Genomic DNA, 15,006 nt, shown 5'->3' with positions numbered 1-15,006 from the left:
AGAACAAGATTCTTTTGCTGCCAAAGATAACTCCCAAAATGAGAAAACATCATGCGCAAATGGGAGGAGAACACAAATCATTTGATCTTTGTGATGGTTCCGAGGCATAGAAGAACAGTGAAAGATCAACTTACAAAGTGCCATAAAGAAGGGAAAGTGTCAAAGAGAACAAGAAAATAGAAGAAACCATGAAGAAAGATAATCTATTCTTTCCTTCTATCTTGTCTTCAATAATCAATAATTGTTTGACCTTGGAGAGGTGGAAATCATGGAAGAATATGAAAGAAGACAGTCAAGATTTAGAAGCAACAAAGATGACAAACCAATCAATATAGAAAAGATAACCTTTGTCAAGAGTTCAGTTGAGAGACAAGACATAAAGGTTGATGGTCTCTTTACTCAAAAGACTATTGGAGTTGATCCTCCAAGACCAAGTGAAAGGTTTAAAAGAGGTAACTCAATTGAAAGCTTCAAAGGACAAGTTTGGTGTAAACTTTGTGATGTGTATGACATCATACTAATTCTTGTAACGAAAGGCTTACCTTCAAACCAATTCATGTCCCTAACACAACAAAGTTTGAACAAGACTTTGGTTTTTACAAGAAAAAGTACAATGCTTACTTGGGGAAAGGTAAGAAGATGCTTGATGATCCAGTGAACAGTGTTGGAGAGTGAAGTGAGAAAAGATATGAAACAGTTGACAAGAAAGAGAAGAAGAAGGCTTCAATGAACATACAACCCATCAAAATTAACCCTGATGTGGATTCGAAATCAGTGAAATCTGTTAATTCTGAAAAATCACACATATATGATGAGAAAATTAACAAGAATGTTTTAAAGAGAAAGAAGTCAAAAGATTTAAATGGTGATGAGAAATTTCTTCTGAACCATGGGTTTGAGCCACAAGGATTTTTGTGGAAATCTAGAACATAAACACATGTAACAATGGTTAAAAAGGAATATGTGATTAAAGAAGACAAAAGCATAATTCCTTATATGGGAGAATTATGTGAAGACGGTTATGAATATGATTATTCATTTGAGATTGTTTATGATGACCCCAAACCAGATGCAACAGTTGGTCTTGTTGCTGATGATTTGCAAACTGACTTAGCTTGTATTTCATCACTTAACTTATTCCTTTTCTTTGATTTGTGCAGGAACAGTCCACACCAATGAATGACGTATGGTACATTGATAGTGGATGTTCCAGGCAAATGACCTGTGACAAGAAGTCCCTCGTAATTTATAAAGAAAAGTTTGAAGGACCAGTTGTATTTGGGAGTGATGAAAATTGAGGAAAAATTTGGGGAAATGCATTCTTACTAATGGAAAAGTGTCTTTTGATAATGTGTTCTTACAATTTGATCTTTAGGCATCATCACCAATTTCAAATAATCTCCACCCTACTTAGCCAATGTTGTAATCATTTCCATTATTTCATTATTAGTTGCCCGAATAGGGATAGATCTTTGAGTTTGAACTAGTTCACCCCTTGGACCACATTGAAAGGATAGCAACTTTCTATGCTTTCCTTCCAGTTTCTCCCTTTATTCTTTTTCAGTTTCTCCCTTGGAGCATATTGAAAGGATAACAACTTTCTATATTCTTCTTCCAGTTTCTCCCATTGTTCTTTTTCATTGTAAAACAATTCTTTTTCAGTTTCCCCTTTGGACCACATTGAAGATTCTGGATATTGAGATGGTTTCCATGGCCCATCAGTCCTTGGATGACGACACCGAGTCACACGACCCTGAATCTGGCGTGTTTGTTGGGATCGTACAAGACGATCAGATGAACTGACCTTCCATTGAGAGTCCTCCTTTTAGAGCTTAAGGATTTGCCTACCCATCTGGGGTATGTGTTTTTAGATGAAGAGAGGAAGCTGCCAGTTATTATTGCATCTCCATTGACGGAGGTCGAGGAGAGGAAGTTGCTGAGGGTGCTACGATTTCACAATGAGGTGATTTCATGAAATATCATCGACATTAAGGGTTCGTTTTGCACTCATAAAATCCTCATAAAGGATAATTTCAAAACTGTCGTTCAGTCGAAAAGGTGGCTTACTCCGAAGATGCAGGAGGCTGCGAAGAAGGAGATCATTAAACTCCATTATGCGGGGATCATTTTCCCTATTTCTGATAGTGCTTGGGTGAGTCCAGTTCAAGTGGTTCCTAAAAAGGGTGGCATGACTGTCGTCACCAATAAAAGGAATGAGCTGAATTCCCACTAGGACTGGGACTGGATGGAGAGTCTACATCCACTATGGGAAACTAAATGATGCCACTAGGAAAGAACACTTTCCTTTACCCTTCATTGATCAGATGTTGGAGCGCTTGGCAGGTCAGTAGTACTACTTCTTCTTAAATGGTTTCTCCGTGTGTTTCCAGGTTCCGATAGCTCCCGATGACCAGGAGTAAACCACTTTTCAGAGATGCGTGGTGGCTATTTTCCACGACATGATCGAGGACTCCGTGGAGGTGTTCATGGACGATTTCTCGGTATTATAGAGTTCCTTTGATCATTGCCTTTCTAATCTTGAGAGGATGATGGCCTATTGTGTTGACACCAACCTTGTTCTTAACTTGGTATGTGAGGGCAACGTTTTTGGGGCATCAGATTTCAAGTGAAGGGATAGAGGTTGAACATGAGAAGGTCGAGGCCATTTCTAATCTTCCCCCGCCCACTTCTGTGAGATCCATCCGGAGTTTTCTAGGTCATGCCGGGTTGTACCGCCGCTTTATCAAAGATTTTTCTCCAGAAGTTTGGTCATGGGTCTCGCGATCTTAGAAAAATCATAGAAAAACGAGGCGGTAGAACCCGACATGACCTAGAAAACTCGTTAACGCACCGCTCCATTAGTTTTTTCTAATTAGTGTATCGAGGCGTTTGATCTATTGAAAGACAAACTAATTAACGCACCGATCATGATTGCTCCCAACTGGTCGTTACCATTCTATTTGATGTGTGAGACGAGCGACATCGCAGTTCGAGTGGTTCTTGTATAGGGAAAGGATAAACACTTCCATCCGATTTACTATGCTAGCCGGACCTTAAATGGTGCACAGGAGGGTTATACCACCACCGGGAAAGAGTGTTGTTGTGGTGTTTGCATTCAATAAATTTAGGTCCTATCTAGTTATGTCCAAGATGATTGTGTACACGGACCATGCTGTTATTCGATTTCTCTTCAACAAGCAGGATGCAAAGCCTCGCCTTATCCGATGGATCATGTTACTTCAAGAGTTTAATATTGAGATCTTTGACAAAAAAATGGCCGAGATTGTGGCAGCCGATCATCTTTCGCATCTAGAGGGAGCGGAGTTAGGAGATTCAGGGGGTCAGTATCGATGACCGTTTTTGAGAGAGAGTCTCATGTTCGCTACAACACAGAAGGATGGTTTTCCATGGTTCGCTGAATTCGCGAACTATCTTGCGGACGAGTACCTCCCGAAGATGCCTTACCAGCAAAATAAGAAATTCTTTGCTGACGTTAAGTTCTACCTATGGGACGAACTGTAACTTTTCCGTATTGGTACTGATCAGTTGATTCGGAGGTGTGTAGATGCTAAGGACGGATGGCAGATTTTGAGACATTATCATGTAGGACTGACAAAAGGTCACCACAATGCGAGTTCGACTGCGAAGATCGTGTTTGATTCTGGTTTTTATTGCCCTTAGCACGCGAATGCGTTTGTGAAGGACGCGCATGCGTTTGTGAAGGACGCACATGCATTTATGAGGAGTTGTGATCGTTGTTAGCATATCGGCAACATCTCACCGCGAAATGAAATGCCCCAAAATGCTATTCAGGTTTGTGTGGTTCTTGATGTTTGGGGCATTGATTTCATGGGATCGTTTCCATCATCGAGTGGGAACAAGCACATACTCATGGCCGTTGATTATGTTTCAAGTGGGTTGAGGCCAAGGCTTTACCAACAAATGATGCTCGAGTTGTAGTTCGGTTTCTTAAGAGCCTTTTTTCTCGTTTTGGTGTTCCGAAAGCCTTTGTTTTAAAGTTTGTTTTAATGTTTGGAAGGCCATTTATTGTTCTTCTCCCCAGTCATACATTCGCTCGTTTTAATTTGGGAGGGTTAAAGGTTGCGCAATACTGGAAAATTTTTCAATAAATCATCGATAATACCCGGCTAATCCTAAAAATTGGCGAATATCTTTTGGTGATTTAGGTACTTGCCAGTTCTTAATAGCCTCAATTTTACTGGGGTCTACTTGAATTCCTTAATGATTCACAATGTGTCCTAAAAATTGTACTTGTTGCAGCCAGAATTCACATTAGGACAATTTGGCGTACAGCTTTTCCTGCCTCAATAATTCCATGATTACTAGTAGATGTTGCTCGTATTCTTCCTTACTTTTTAAATATATTAAGATTTCATCAATGAAACTATTAGGAATTTTTCAATGTAGGGTTTTCAAACTCGGTTCATGAGATATATAAATACTGCAGGTGCATTGGTCAATCCAAACGGCATAACAAAAAATTCATAGTCACCATAGCATGTTCAGAATGTTGTTTTTTGAGACATCTTCTTCTTGGATTCTTACTTGATGATAACTAGATCTAGATCAATTTTTGAAAAATACTTCGCTCCCTAAAGTTGATCAAACAAGTCATCAATGAGGTAAGTGGTATCTTCTCTTGATAGTCACTTTATTTTTCACAGATAAACTGGTGCTCCCCATGGTGAATAGCTAGGTCGTATAAAGACCCTATCTCGTAACTCTTTCAATTTATTGGATAGTTCTTGCATTTCAGAAGGTTCAAGTCGGTAAGGTGCCTAAGAAATGGGGGCTGCTCCTGGTATTAGGTTAATACGGAATTTGACTTGTCGGATTGGTGGTAAACCAGGAAACTCATTAGGAAACACATATAAATACTCTTTTATCACTGGGATGTCTTCTATTCGCTTTTTATCGGGGTCCTTAGTAGTTACTCTAGCCAAGTGTAATGTACAACCTTGGCGCAAATACTTTAGTGCCTTAAGTTGGGATAGGAGAGGCAATACGGTACAAAAATTTTCACCTTGAACAATCATTGCCTCATCATTTGAAAGAGTAATCCTAACAATCTTATCCTTACAAACGATTTCATCTTTATACTTAGATAGCCGGTTCATATCGACTATAACATCGAAACTTCTAAATTCCACCGAAAGTAAATCAATAAGAAACGGGTGGTCGTTTAGGATAAGGGAACAGTTTTGGACGATTTGGTTAACAAGTATAAACTTACCTTTAGCGAGTTCTATAGTGTAGGGTTTTGTTAGTTCACCAACTGGAATATTTTCTAAGGGTAAGAAGTTAACAGATACGAAACCTCTATCAACGCCCGTATCAAACAATACTGAAGCATACCAACCGGAAACTAAGAATGTACCTGACACTACGTTCGGATCGCAACGCGCTTCACACGATCCTAATACAAAAGGGCGTCCCCTAGCTGCATTGGAAGTTGATGCATGTGCTTGGTTCTGCCTTCTCATTGCACCCTTATTCAGCTTAGGGTACTATCTCTGAAATTGTTCCATGCTACCACATTCGTAGCAGGTATGGAGGTTCATTGTGGGTGGGGTTTGTTGATTGAGTTGTGGTCGGGTTGGTTGAGGTCGAGGTGGTTGGTTTGCTCATTATGATCGGTGTAGATTATTAGTGGTGGTTCTACAGTTAGGGGCATAATGTCCAGTCCTTCCACACTTGTGGCATATTTCAGATTTGAAATCACCCACATGATGAAGATTACATTTCCCACATTTTGGTAATGTCCCTTTGTATATTTATTGTTTCGTATTTAAACTGGTTTCGGGTAATAGGACAGGCTCATTTATTTTGAGTAATCCCTTGCATCCTATTCACATAATCAGATCGTTTTAAACTTGATATTTCTCCCGGCATCCTTATCACTCCACTTCTCATGAGGTCAAAAGTAACTGCACTAGCTTGGGACACAACACTTTCCAAGGTTAGGTGGACTACTGAGTTTACTATGCTTCTCATAGTAGGGGTTAATCCCCAAATATAGCGTTCGATACGTTTTGATTCTGGAGTAACTAGCCATGGTAATAAGCGAGACAGTTCGTTAAAACGGTTGGGTATCCCACATGGTCAGCACCTTTCATCTCCAAATTCCATAATTCGTGTTCTAACTTTTGAATTACACTTTTTGGGCAAAAATGTTCCACTAAAAGGGTTTTCAGTTCGGTCCATAACATACGGTTTATAGCCTCTTGTCCCCTTATCTGAACCATTGTCTTCCACCACATCAATGCATGATCCAGATGTTGGAATCGATCTCCCCAAGATACGTATTAGAGTTGATGTGGCTAGTACGTATTGATCCAAGTCGTGTCATACCCAATAACAAGCTAGACAAACGCCACGATATTTATTATTAGATTTGATCTAAGTAATAATGTCAACACTTATATATTTGGGAAATTGGTTTTCTAAATATTTGCACTTGTGTGTTAAGTAAATTATTTGGATAACTTATATTTGAGAGAAATATTATTTATTTGGATAAATAATAATAAAGGTTAAATAAGAAATAACAAAAGTTTTGGGTTTTGGTTTTGGGGGGGAAAACCCCTTGAGGGGAGGGGGGGCTCACTCCTCTCTCTCTCTCTCCTTTTGTTGTTTTCTCCAATACATGTAAGGATCTCTATTGAGAGATCACTTCTACTTGGAGATAACAATTTACACCTTCTCTCACACACACATATTCTCTCCATCCTCTCTCGGCCGAAAACCAGAGAGGAAGAACAAGAAGAAAAGTGCAAGAGTGTTGGAGGACCCTAGCAACCTTGGGCGTTTGTTGATTAGCTTGGAGGGTATACAAGCTTGAGGATTCCTTTCCTTGGATTCTAGCCGTTCAACTACATTCATCCCTTTCATTCTCGGACTTGAAGGTATGTTTTTTAAACACCCTTTGGTTGTGTTTTGATAGTTTGATAATCGTATATGGATCCTGGTTTGGGTTATACATAAACGGGTTTATATGTTCGGTAATAACAAGATTTAAAACTTATTTCCGCTGCGTTTTCCTTAATAAATGGTTATTTTGGACTTTGATAATCTTGCTAAAACCCAACAATGGCATCAAGAGCCGCTTATATGATTAGAAGCTTCAAAAATGGGTTCTAAAGTGCTAGGGTTTGAAGGTATTCTTTACCATTTTGGCCGAGGACTTTAGGCATTTTGGTTACCCCTTGTTTTTCCATGTTTGTACCATACATGCATGTGGTAAAAACTGGAAAAATTGGTCATTTGGTTACCAAATCTTGTTCGGACAGATTCTAGGTTGTTTCAACTCTGGCCAAAAACTCTTGGTTGGGAACCTTCGGTCTAGCCGAAATCACCAAATACCCGGGTTCTCGGTTGACCGAAAACATGTTCTCGGTTGGACCGAGAACTGATGGTCAAAGACCATAGTTCCCTGTGTTGACCGAAATCAGTTCTCGGCGTTGACCGAGAACAATAGGTTCTCGGTGAACCAAAGTTTCCAGGCCGAAAACTCTGAAGCTTTGGTCTTCTTGCCGAGAACTATGTGTTCTATGTTTTAGGCCGAGAACTAAGGGTCAAGGGGAACCATTCTAGTCAAGGGTTAACCTGTTTGTGTGGATGTACATAACCTAGCCATGACCTTGTGTATATTGAAGAATTATCGTTTGTGATTTATACATTTGGATGTAATATTCTTTATTCGGGTTTGTAATGTATACATTTGGATGTAATATTCTTTATTCGGGTTTTTTAATAATAAGTAGACTAGTTGTATTTCTTTTATTAGACAACATGTATTAGGATATGTTTTGTAAGAGAAGATGCAACTACAACACCATTTTGGAAGCCCAAGTAAAGAAAAAGGATCACAACAAGAAGTGAACGCTTGAAGCATAAGGATGCGAAGTCAAGTGGGAGTTCACCATCTTCTACCTTGTGTCATGCTCGTCCCTTATGAGAGACCTATTGACCCACTTGTTTCGGTTAACAAGTGTTGTCTATCTAGGTGGCTATGGTTATGAACATGTGGTTGCATTTTATGCTTATATGGTTGTTTTAATTTTATTTATTTTGCCATTTTGGATGTTAACAATTAAAATCGACGAAAAGCATAAAAGTGATTATATTGAAATTATTAAGTTATAAAATTGGTTTTATTAACTATTAATGATTTCATAATAAAATGGGTTTTATTAAAAGGAATTTGAAAATTGGTTTTCAAAGGTACCATACATTTGAATGCATGCAAATGGAAGGTACATTAAATGGTTTTCCAATCTAGAGTTTTGAAAACTAAAATCCCTTTTTTAAACAAGTTGAACACCATCCTTTTATACGACACTTAAGTCACTTGTAGACTTAAATCGTGGAATAGGGTCACCTAACCACATTTAAGAAAACTTGTGATCTTAAGGTGGTTTTACAATACTTTTGGGATGAGGGTCACCTAACCACTCGTATATGTAAACTCACACGTGTGTGTAAGTAGGACGACTTGATTTGAAAAACATGTGGATAGGGTCACTGACATATGGCATTCAAAGGTGTTGATGGGATTAAACAGGCCAACTTAACATATGACGTTTAACCGGTCCCATAAAACTATAAGTTGCATAGGGTTGCAATCGTCAATCCTTGACTACCTTGTTAACTCGAATAGTGGGATAAAGGTCACTTAACTACTATTTGGATGAAACGTTGGATTCTAGGTTTTGATCAATAATTGTCTTGGAGACATTAAAGGGTAATTAAACATTAAAATTTATTGATATCGAAAATACTAAATTGAGCTTTGTTAAAATTCTTAATAGATGGCCGCAAACAATCAACAGAACGTTGCTATCCCTCACGTGCATAATCTATCACTGAGATCCATTCTGGATAAGGATCGTCTAAACTTTAATAACTTTACGGACTGGTATCAAAACTTGAGAATTGTTCTCAAGCAAGAGCAAAAGTCCTATATTTTGGACGATCCTATTCCCGATGAACTCGATATCAACAACTTGGATGCCTATGCGGATTGGCTGAAATACAACGAGGGTTCGGTGCAACTTTCTTGCCTCATGTTGGGAACAATGATTCCCGAGATCCAAAAGGATTTCGAGAATCATGAAGCGTATGACATGATTAACCATCTTAAGGGAATGTTCCTTACTCAAGCAAGGGTGGAGCGCTTCGAAACGGTTCGAGCACTTCATGCATGTCATATGGAAGAGACCCAATCCGTGTCATCTTATGTGCTTAAGATGAAAAGCCACATTGATCGGCTTGAACGGCTTAACTGTCCCGTCTCAAAAGAGTTAGCCACATATTTGATCCTGAACGGCCTAACTAAAAGGTTTGAGACATTCGTCATGAACTACAACATGAACGGATGGGACAAAAGCATTGGTGAGCTTCACGCAATGCATAAGACAGCCGAAGCCGGCATGGGTAAAAAGGTTTTACCCGTTCTTGCAATCAATGAGGGTGGCTCAAAGAAGAGGCATCACCCAGAACCCAAGGAAAAGGTTGCTGTGGGTAAGGGGTAAGTCAAGAAGGGGTTCAAGGGAAAGGAAAAGGCGGAGCCAAAACCAAAGAAGCTAAAGGTTAGCGCTAAGGATCCGTGCTTTGGTTGTGGTGAGATAGGTCACTGGATGAGGAACTGTCCGACCTATCTCAAAGAGTTGAAAGCTAAGAGGAATGCAGGGCAAACCTCAGCTACAACTTTCATGATCCACATTAATCTTAATATTATCTCTTCTAACACATGGGTATTGGATAACGGATGTGGAACTCATATCTACAATTCATTGCAGGGGTTCAAAAGAAGAAATGATGTGAAGAAAGGAGATATAAGTCTCTTCATGGGCAATGAAGCAAAGGTTGACGTCCAAGCCTGAGGAGATTATGTTTTAAAGCTTCCAAATTGTTTGGAAGTTATTTTGAGAAACATTTTGTATTCTCCTAGTTTGACTAGGAATATTATCTCCGTTACTGTATTAAGACAATTTGGTTATAATTTCAAGTTTGTAAACAATGGTTTTTATGTATTCATGAATGATGTGTTTTATTTTAAAGCAATTCCGTTTAATGGCATTTATGAATTAGTTCATGATAACACAACCGTTGATAACTCGTTGTACCAAGCTAGCACCAAAAGGCTCAAATTGGATTTGAGTAAAACATTTCTTTGGCATTGTCGCCTTGGTCACATAAACAAGGATCGCATTCATACACTTCAAAAGAATGGTCTTTTGAAATCAAGTGATGATTCATTTGATGAGTGTGAATCTTTTTTATTGGGAAAAATGACCAAAGAACCATTTAGTTGAACTAATGAATGGGCGAAAGAATTATTAGGCATCATACATTCGGATGTATGTGGTCCTTTTAGGACAATGACAAGAGATGGTGAAAAATACTTCATTACCTTTACCGACGATTATAGTCGCTATGGGTATGTGTTCTTGTTAAGACACAAAAATGAAGCCTTTGAAATGTTCAAAGTCTTCCAAAATGAAGTACAAAATCAACTCAACAAAACAATCAAGGTACTACGTTCCGATAGAGGAGGTGAATACCTCAATGATGTGTTTCTAGAACATCTTAGAAGTTGTGGGATTGTCTCACAACTTACTCCACCTGGAACACCACAACATAATGGTGTGTCTGAAAGGAGGAATTGAACTTTATTGGATATGGTTCGATCCATGATGGCTAGAAGCACATTACCTCTATCATTTTGGGGTTTCGCATTGATCTCTGCTGCCCGTATTTTAAACATGGCACCAACCAAGAAAGTGGATAGGACACCTTTTGAAATATGGCATGGAAAGGTTCCATCATTATCATATTTAAAATTATGGGGTTGTGAGGCTTATGTTTAGATCTACACCCCAGACAAACTTGAAAGCAGATCCACTAAGTGTATCTTTGTAGGATATCCCAAAGATTCGATGGGATAATACTTTTACAATCCAAATGAGCATAAAGTGTTTATAGCTCGCAAGGCTAAGTTCTTGGAAAGAAGGTTCCTTATGGAAGGAACTGATAGAACTATGGAACTCGAGCAGGATCGAGAACCACAAGCCGATACACGTTTGGTTGACACTAGCGATCAACAAGAGGTTGTTGATAATGATCAATTGGTTGATCAACCCATACAAAACGTTCGCAAGTCTGGTAGAATTAGCACCCCACCTGAAAGATATGGATTTTTCATGGATGGATGCTACGTGGTAGATTCCGATGAACCAACCACATACCAAGATGCAAAATTACAATCTGATTGCGATAAATGGTTGGAAGCCATGAACATCGATAAGCAATCCATTCATGACAACCAAGTATGGGACCTAGTTGCTCCATCTCTTAATTCCAAACTGGTTGGAAGTAAGTGGGTTTTCAAGAAGAAAACCGGTATGCATGGAAACTTGGATACTTATAAAGCTAAACTTGTAGCTAAGGGTTTCACTCAAACTCAAGGGGTTGATTATGATGAAACTTTTTCACCCGTGGCGATGCTAAAGTCTATAAGGATATTGTTTGCCATAGCCGCATATTATGACTATGAGATATGGTAAATGGATGTCAAAACTGCCTTTCTAAATGGACACCTTGAGGAAGATGTTTGTACGGTTCAGCCTGAAGGTTGTGTCGATCCACAACATCCTAACAAAGTATGCAAGTTGAAGAAGTCAATCTATGGATTGAAACAAGCATCTAGGAGTTGGAATCGCCGTTTTGATTATGAAGTTAAGAATTTTGGATTCATCAAAAACGCTGATGAAGCTTGTGTGTATAAGAAAGCTTGTGGGAGCATCATCACCTTTCTTGTATTATATGTCGATGACATACTGTTGTTTGGAAATGACATTCCAACCTTGGAAGGTGTAAAAGCCTGGCTTGGAAGCTGCTTTTACATAAAAGATCTTGGCGGTTGATAGGTTTGAATCAAAGTGCATACATTGACAAAATCTTGAAGAGGTTTAAGATTGAAAACTCTAAGAAAGGTTTGGTACCTATTCAAAGAGGAACAATGTTGAGTGCTTCTCAATATCCGAGCTCAAAGGATGAGAAAGCAAAATGAGTGGAATCCCATATTCATCGGCTATAGGATCCATCATGTATGCCATGATTTGCACTAGACTGGATGTGTCATGCGCCTTGAGCATGACAAGTAGATACCAACAAAATTCGGGAACTAGCCATTGGATGGTAGTTAAGAGCATATTGAAATACCTTAGGAGGACTAAGGATATGTTTCTAATATATGGCTCTGGTGAGGAAGAACTCGTTGTAAAGGGTCACACTGATGCGAGTTTCCAAATTGATCGAGATGATTCTCGATCACAATAGGGATATGTCTTCATTCACAATGGTGGTGCTGTAGAAGAGCGCCAAACAACACGTGGTCGCCTTGTCCACCACTGAATCTGAATACATCGCCGCCTCCTTGGTAGTTCAAGAAGCTGCATGTATTAGAAAGTTCATTGCCGATCTAGGAGTGGTCTGTACCATTCAGGACCCTCTAGAAATCTTTTGTGACAACGATGGTGTGATTTCTCAAATCAAGGAACCCCGTGCACATCAAAAGACCAGGCACATTGAGCGGAGATTCAACTACATAAGGAATGAAGTTGAAAAGGGAAAGATATGTATTCGCAAAGTTCACACTGATCAAAACATTGCGGATCCACTCACGAAGCTTCTTGAAAGGCCGAAGCATGAGGGTCATACTTGCGCCTTAGGACTTCGATATTCTAGTGATTGGATTTGATCAGAATTTTGTATTTGGATAATGGAACAATTTTATTGAGCTCAATCATATGGTTTTGCTTATGGTCATGTTCTTGAGTTATGTTCCATTTTAGCATGTTTAAATCCATGAACATATTATTCTAAACGTCCGTCGTAGATCATAGTTGTGGGAACAAATATAAAAGTAAGACTATTATGAACTTGGATTGGTAGATATTCATAAGGTAAGAATATAGCAATGGGTTTGCTGCCAAGGTTAATAGTTATTTATGGGATACGTATTGGACTGACCCGCCCTCAATTTTACTACATGGAATCCTTGTGATTTGTGACCATAAGTAAACTTGGGCAAAGGCGAACTCCATAGTATCCTCCGACCTGAGATACATATTAGGTCTTGATATTCATCGACTATTATACTTTGAATTAATTCTTCGCTGCTCTGAAACATGCCAGTACATAATGCTAAGCCAAGTATAATACAGGGTGATAGTGAGAGACGCATGTAGTCAATAGGGGATTTGTCCCTCTTATTCGTTGAGAGTTAAAAGTCTAAGGCTTGATAAGTTAAATCAACAGAGAATGATCACTCTGTGTCTCTGGATTGAACATGACATTTGTGGTAAAAAGATAAATGATAGTTTCACCTAAATCATTTCAAGTATGAGACTTGAAGGGGATGATGTTATTGAATGGCACTTCGTCATGCGTATTAGGGGTAGTAAACCGTTGTTAGGCGGTATTTGATGTTTGCATCAATCTTCTATGAATCTTGTGCAAATGGGAGATTGTTGGAATCGATCTACCCAAGACACATTTTAGAGTTGATGTGGCTAGTACGTATCTACCCTTTGGTTGTGTTTTGATAGTTTGATAATCGTATATGGATCCTTGTTTGGGTTATACATAAACGGGTTTATGTGTTCGGTAATAACAAGATTTAAAACTTATTTCCGCTGCGTTTTCCTTAATAAATGGTTATTTTGGACTTTGATAATCTTGCTAAAACCCAACACCATAAACATATGGGTAGCGAACTTTACTATAGAGTCTGGTGGATATTAAGTAATGTTAATTATGAACTCGGTCTTTTCATTCCATTTCTCCAATCCGCAAGGTCCCGAAGTACCTCTAAATTCAGTTGGGTTAAACGATGTGAATTGTTTAAACGCATAATCCTGACGCGGGGGTTCTTAATTGTTACTGGTATTTAGTTGAGCATTAATATTTGCAGTTGTGTTGGTATTCGGTGCGAGAGTTGGATTTGTGACATTCTTGGTTTTCAAAACGAGTTCCCAACTACATTAACAGGCCAGCGAGCATTATTATTTTTTATAATAGTATCAGTAGTCAATGGGGTAGTAATGCTCGAAGCTACATTAGTATCCAGCGGAGGTATATTATCAGTAGCCGTAGTGGTGCTCGAGGGCTGGTTAACAGTGTTATTGGCACGTATGCCAGTAGTGACTTGTGCTACAATGGTCCGTATCACTTCTTGTAGTTGGCGAGCTATCATTGCGGTCACTTCCGTCACAGATATATGGTTAGCTTTCTTCGGGGCCATTCTATAACAATAACCAAATATATTTTAATTAACACCGTTTTCACCATAATAAGCACATTTTCACGATAAGTAAAATCACAAACACACAACTATGTCAAATAACACATTTGTATTAACCATAATCATTATTGTACATATGCATCTCAAAATTAGTGCATAGGCTTAATCTGATATAGGCCCGCGCTTAGGGCAAGTATCAAAATTGACAGATAGACTTAACCCGATAAGGGCCAGTGCTTGTAATAATAGTAAACCTTAAATAGTTCCCAAGTCAGCCCAACATGCTTCTATAAAATGTTACATGGGATGTCAAACGACTATACACAACCAACTATACTGCTCTATTCTACTTATTTATATTGCTCTGTCCTACTTATTCATACGTACAAGATAGACCAACCATACAACAATAGCCACTATGGCTGCAATAACTGACATGCAACACCACATATGAGATGCCATCTGATCCAAACTCCAATGATAGCAGGCGTTTGATCTCCTCAAATCTCTCATGCTCTGATGGAGGTACTAATCATCTTCCCAAGTTTCTTATCTAAATTGATTAAGGTCATTTATTGATGTTTAGTGGTTTAATACTTGGTCGGTTATCACCCCTAACCAATCAAAGTCAGGCATGGGAGGTGATTCCTGGATTGGGGTCGGTACACCACAGGAAG

This window comes from Bidens hawaiensis, unplaced genomic scaffold (assembly GCF_021521415.1).
Source record: "Bidens hawaiensis isolate Kalapana, Puna unplaced genomic scaffold, B.hawaiensis_p1.1 tig00002602_1, whole genome shotgun sequence".
Taxonomy (NCBI): domain Eukaryota; kingdom Viridiplantae; phylum Streptophyta; class Magnoliopsida; order Asterales; family Asteraceae; genus Bidens; species Bidens hawaiensis.
The sequence above is the reverse complement of the archived record's forward strand: the minus strand, read 5'-3'. Positions refer to the sequence as shown.